The following is a 6,197-nucleotide window of genomic DNA, read 5'->3' as shown; positions in this document are numbered from 1 at the left end:
CCTTTCTGTGCAAAGTAAATACTAGGAAGTGATTTTCTTTAAGGAGAGTATTAACAGTGAGGTGTTTTTTCAAAAATTTTTAGAGAGACAGAGTCTTGCTATGTTGCCCATGCTGGCCTCAAACTTCTGGGCTCACGCCATCCTCCCAGCTCAGTATTCCCAACAGCTATGGGCACGCACCACACACCCAGCTTTTTAAGGCCATCTTGAAGTGTCCGGTTCAGCGGTATCAGTAACGTTCACGCTGCTGTGCAGACGTCGCCACCTCCCAGCTCCAGAATGTTTTCATCTTCCAAACTGAAACTCTGTACCTGTTAGTAACAAGTTTCTTTCCTTTTTAAGGCTGAAAAACAGTCCGTCGTACGTCTACACCACGTTTCCTTTATCCATTGATCCGCCAGTGCGTGCGCTGACCCCTCCTGCAGCTGTTGTGAGTCATGCTGCTGCGAACGCGGCCACCGCACGGATACCTGCTCACGTCCCGCTCTCCGTGCTTCTGGGGACGGGCCCAGAGTGGCGCTGCTGCGCCACGTGACAATGTTTCCCCTTCTGGGGAAACAGGCTGTTCCCACGGCAGCCGCGCAGGCACCGCACGAGCGCTCCGATTTCGATTTCGCCACAGCCTCGCTGACACCTGTTTTCCATTTTTGGGTAATTGCTGCCCTAGAGGGGTCCCGCCCAGCAGTCCTCCCAGGGCTCATGCAGCACAGCCTGGCTCCGGTGGAGCCTCCCAGGAAACAGCTGAGATTCCTCTGAACGAACAGACTCAGTCCCCACCTCTGGGGGCAGTAAGACAGCGCGGCCCAGGAAGACACCTGTGCTCGGAGTTCAGGAAGCAGGACAGAGCAGGAGGGGACAGGCGGCCTGCCTGTGCCCCGTGGCAGGACAGGTGGTCTACAGGAGCCCAGGGACTTTCAGGTGTGTGGGGGCTATTCACGTTCACCTGATCCCTGGACTTAACCCGCTTGGAGAACTTCGTCTCCAGAACTCGGGCCAGTGAGCACGGAGGCAGCTGGGCAGGGAGGGGCGGGAGCCCAGGCTGCGGGCCGGCTCTGTCTTCCCGGACCCCGCTGATGTCCGGCCATGCGGGCCTTGCTCCCCCCTCCGCCTCTCTCCTCTGGCCATCGGGCCTCTGCCAGCAGCTGGCAGTGAGGTCCCCTCTGAGGAGGGGCACACAGAGGCCTCCTTCTCTGCTGCCCCTGGTGGCCTCCAGCCACCTGAATGTGGTCACCCAGGCATGCGGTCCAGCTTTCCAGTTGGGGTAAGTCTGAGCTGGCTCCCACCCTGGGCCCAGGCCACCTGATCTCGCGTGGCATGGCCGCAGGCTGGGGCGCAAAGGGCCTGTGGGGTCCAAGGTGGCCTGGGATCCCAGCCAAGGCCTATCTCCTGACCGCCCTGGCCGGCGTGCCCCTGCTCCGTGTCCTGCGGCGCAGCCCCTGCCTGCCCGGCGCCCTCCCGGGGCTGAGTCCCTCTGCAGGTCCCAGCAGTTCAGCTCTGCTCAGCAGCCTTGAGGAGCCCCTCGGGCAGGGGCTGTAGGAGGTGTGGGGTGCCCTGGGTGGAGGTGCGTGGTGGGACCTCATGTCCTCCCCCTCCGGTGACTTAGTTTCCCCAGGGCAGAGGCTGAGGTTAAGCGGCCGGGGGGAGGGGGCAGCGGGAAGGCCTCTGAGTCCCCGGGGGCTCACCCATCCCACTCGTACCGCCTGTTCCCCAGACAAGGCCAAGGCCCAGACGCCGCCGGCGAGCCCCTGCCCAGCGCAGCCCAGCCCTGGCGCCTCCGGAAGTAGAGCCTGCGCTTTGGGAAGAGGCTCGCCCGTGCCCAGGCCCTGGCGGACCGGAGCGCCCTGGCCCTGGGGCCCTGCCACTGTTGCGGGAAGAGGGGCTGCCCACCGCTGCAGGGGGACTTCGCCTTCTCGTCCCCTTGGCCTAGCTGCGGAGCTCGGACAGGGCCCAGCTCTTGCAGGTTGCCTGCTCCTGCCAGCGCAGCACGGCTCAGAATCCCAGTGCCCACGGGACAGGGGCGCCTTCCCTGACTGGCCTTGAATGGCTAGCACGCCTTGGCGGCTGGTCACCCACACAGTGACCGCGAGGCTTTGTCACTTTGGACTGAACAGGCTGAGAGTCAAGAGGAAATTCTGCCTTTGGGCAACAGACATATTTCTTTGTTTTAAAAAATAGCGCATTATGTCTGATCACAAAGGTAGAATATTTAGAACATATGGAAGAATATAAAGTAAATGCCAGGTATGGTGGCTCAGGCCTATAATCCCAGTGCTTTGGGAGGCTGATGCAGGAGTATCACTTGAGGCCAGGAGTTCAAGACAAGCCTGGGCAACATAGCAAGACCCTGTCTCTACAAAACTAAGAAAAATTAGCCGGGTGTAGTGGTGGCGCCTGTAGTCCCAGCTACTCAGGAGGCTGAGGCAGGAGGATGCTTGAGCCCGGGAGTTGGAGGCTGCAGTGAGCTGTGATGATGTCACTGCACTGCAGCCCGGGCGACACAGAGATATTGTCCAAAAAAAAGAAAAAGAAAAAAAGAAATTAAAAAAAAAATCACCATAACTACCAATGTAAATATTTGTTAGCATTTTGGCAATTTCTTTTATGTTTTCCCCCTGTGCTCTTAAAAAAAAAGAAGACATCATATTGAATATTCTACACTATATCCTGAGTTAAAAATATCTTTTCATATTTTCTTTCTTTTTCCTCCCTTCTTTTCATGTCTTTCTCATACAATTTTAATTTTAGAGCAGTTTTAGATTTCCAGAAAAGTTGCAAAGATAACAGAGTCCCAGAGGCCCCACCCAGTCCTTCCCGCTGTTGACACGAGTCTGGTACGTTCCTTACAATTAGTGAACCGACACCAATACGTCATTAACGACAATTCACACTTCAGTCATATTTCCTCAGCTTTCACCCGTCTCCATTTCCTATCCCAAGACCCCCCCAGGACCCCACAGGCCTCCCCGGGCTGCCCCTGGCTGGGACAGTCCCTCAGACCCCTCGTCTGCGGTGACCCTGGCAGCGGTGAGCGCGCCCGGGGGTTCTGCGGCCTGTCCCGCCGTGGGCTGTGTCTGGTGTTTTCCTCGTGGTCGGACGGGGGTGCTGTGCTTGGGGAGTCGCCACACGGGGGAAGTGTCCTCCGAGGGCACATGCTGTCCGCACGCGTGTGGCTGTGACGTGCTCCTGGGCCACCTGGCCGATGCTGCTTGTCAGGTTTCTCTGCCGCGAAGTGACTCTTCTCTCCCTTTCCACACGTGGCCTCTGGAAGGAAACAGCGTGCGCAGCCCGCGCCTAACGAGCAGGGAGCTGCGTTCCCCCCGGGAGGGGCGGCTGCAGGCGGGGCTCCGATCCTGCGTGGGGAACCGCCCACTTCCCCACTCAAGCGCATGCACTCGGTGAATGTCCGTGTTCATTTTGGGTTATAATCCGATACTACTTTTTTTCTTGCTCAAATTGTTCAGCTTTGGACACTGGGAGCTTTCAGCGGCTCCTGTGTCTCTGGCGTCGCTGTTGTTTTGGTTTTGAACACGCCCTGCTCTCTGGCCCTGTGAGTGCTCCAGCCTCATCTTGTGTATTTCCCGCCGCAGTCCTAGAATCGGCCATTTCTCCAAGGAGCCCCGGTTCCTTTTATTTTATTCTTTATTTATTTTTTGAGACAGAGTCTTGCTCTGTCACCGGGGCTAGAGTGCCGTGGCGTCAGCCTAGCTCACAGCAACCTCAAACTCCTGGGCTCGAGCAGTCCTACTGCCTCAGCCTCCCGAGTAGCTGGGACCACAGGCACGCGCCACCATGCCCGGCTAATTTTTCTATTTTTAGTAGAGACGGGGTCTCGCTCTTGCTCAGGCTGGTCTCAAACTCCTGGCCTCAAGCGATCCTCCAGCCTCGGCCTCCCGAGTAGCTGGGACTACAGGAATGCGCCACCATGCCCGGCTAATGTTTCTATTTTTAGTAGAGACGGGGTCTCGCTCTTGCTCAGGCTGGTCTCAAACTCCTGGCCTCAAGCGATCCTCCAGCCTCGGCCTCCCAGAGTGCTGGGACTACAGGCGTGAGCCACCGCGCCCGGCCTGTTGCAGGGATTTTTGTGTGGACATAAGCTTCCAAGTCAGCTGGGCAAAATACCCAGGAGCACAACCGCTGAATTTTTATCTTTGTAAGAAATTGCCACATTGTTTTCCAATGTGCCTGTGCTATTTTGCACTCCCACCAGCAATGAACGAGAGTTCCTTTTGCTCCACATCCTTGCCAGCAATTGTTACTGACAGTTTTTAAAATTCTTGTAGTAAAATATACGTAACGTAGAATTTACCACCTTAACCACTTTTGAGTATGCAGTTCGGTAATGGCAAGTGTTCTTGCGCTGTTGTCCAACCAACCTCCAGAACGGTCTTCATCTTGCAAAATGGAAACGCTGTGCTCGCTGACAACAGCCCCGTCCTCCCTCCCGCGGGGCCCGCAACAACCACTCCGCTTTCTGTCTCTGTGAACTTACCTGCTCTGCGCACTCAGATACGTGGAGTCAGACGGTATTTGCTCTTTTGCGACTGGCTTATTTCACCCGGCATACTCTCTTCAAGGCGTGTCGCAGGGCGCACCACAATTTCTTTTCCTCATACGCTTGGATGCTGTTCCGCTGCGTGGGTAGACCGCATTTTGTTCGCCATTCGTGTGTGAACGGACCCTGATGTGCTTCCACTTTGGCCATTGTGAAAATGCCGCTATGAACATGAGTGTACAAATCTCTTTGAGACTCTGTTTCTTTTTTCTTTTTTAAAGAATGTTATTTTATTTTTTCAGTTGACAGGTAATACCTGTACATATTCGTGGGGTACACGGTGATGTTTTGATACATATGATGTATGCAGATCAGAGCAGGGTAATTAGCATATTCATCATCTGAAACATTCATCATTTCTTTGTGTTGGGAACGTTCAATATTCTCCTTCTAGCTCTTCGAAGCTACGTGACGTATTATGTCAACTCTAGTCATCCTACAGGGGTGCAGAAACTAGAACTTGTCCCTCCAGCTAGCTGTGACCTCGTGTCCTTTAACAACCTTTTCCGGTTCTTCTTTTTTCTTGTTTTCTTTTTTTTTCTTTTTTCTTTTTTTGAATTCAGTTTTTTTTAGCTTCCACCTATGAGTGAGAACATGTGGTGTTCAAATGTCTCTTCCCGGCTTATTTCATTCAACATAACGTCCTCCAGTTCCATCCACGTTGCTGCGAATGACAGGATTTCATTCTTTTTTGTGGCTGAATAGTATTCCACGGTGTACATACCGCATGTCTCTACCCACGCACATGCCGTTGGACACTCACGTCGATTCTGTGTCTTGGCTGTGGTGACTCCTGCTGCAGTAACGCAGGGCGCAGGTGTCTCTCTGATGTACTGATCTCCTTTCCTTTGGATAAATTCCCAGTGTTGGGATTGCTGGGTCAGAGGGTGGTTCTGTTTGCAGTTTTCTGAGGCACCTCCACACTGCCTTCCGCAGGGGCTGTGCTAGTTTGCATTCCCACCAACCACGTATAAGAGCTCCCTTTTCTCTGCACCCTTGCCAGCTTTTGTTATTTTTTGTCTTTTTGATAATAGCCATCCTACCTGGGGTGAGGCGATACCTCACTGTGGTTTTGGTTTGCATTTCCCTGATGACTAGTGATGTTGAGCGGTTTTCATATATTGCTTGGCCATTTGTGTGTCTCTTTTTGAGAAATGTCTGTCCAGATCTTTTGCCCATTTTTGCTGGTCAGAAATTTGAGTTCCTTGTTTGTTCTGGGTATTAAGCCCCTGTCAGATGGGCAATTTGCAAATGTTTTCTTCCGTCCCGTAGGTTGTTTTTTCACTCGTTCCCTTTGCTGTGCAGAAGATCATTGGTTTGGTATAATCCCATTTGTTTATTTTTGCTTTCGTTGCCTGTGCTTTGAGGTCTTAGTCACAAAATCTTTCTCCAGATCAACGTCCTAAAGTGTTTCCCTTGTTTTCTTCTGGTAGATTAATTGTTTTGGGTCCTACATTTAGATGTTTGATCTAGTTTGAGTTGGTCTTTGCGGAGGGTGCGAGGCGGAGGTCTGGTTTCATTCTCTGCACGTGGAGATCAGCTTCCCAGAACCACTGTTTGAAGAGACTGTGCCCCAGGGAGTGTTCCTGGCACCTCTGTCAAAAATCAGTTGGCTGTAAATATGTGGGTTAATTTCTGGGTTCTC

The sequence above is a fragment of the Propithecus coquereli genome, unplaced genomic scaffold (genome assembly GCF_000956105.1).
Source record: "Propithecus coquereli isolate 6110/MARCELLA unplaced genomic scaffold, Pcoq_1.0 Scaffold501, whole genome shotgun sequence".
NCBI classification, from domain to species: domain Eukaryota; kingdom Metazoa; phylum Chordata; class Mammalia; order Primates; family Indriidae; genus Propithecus; species Propithecus coquereli.
Note: the sequence above shows the minus strand (reverse complement) of the source record.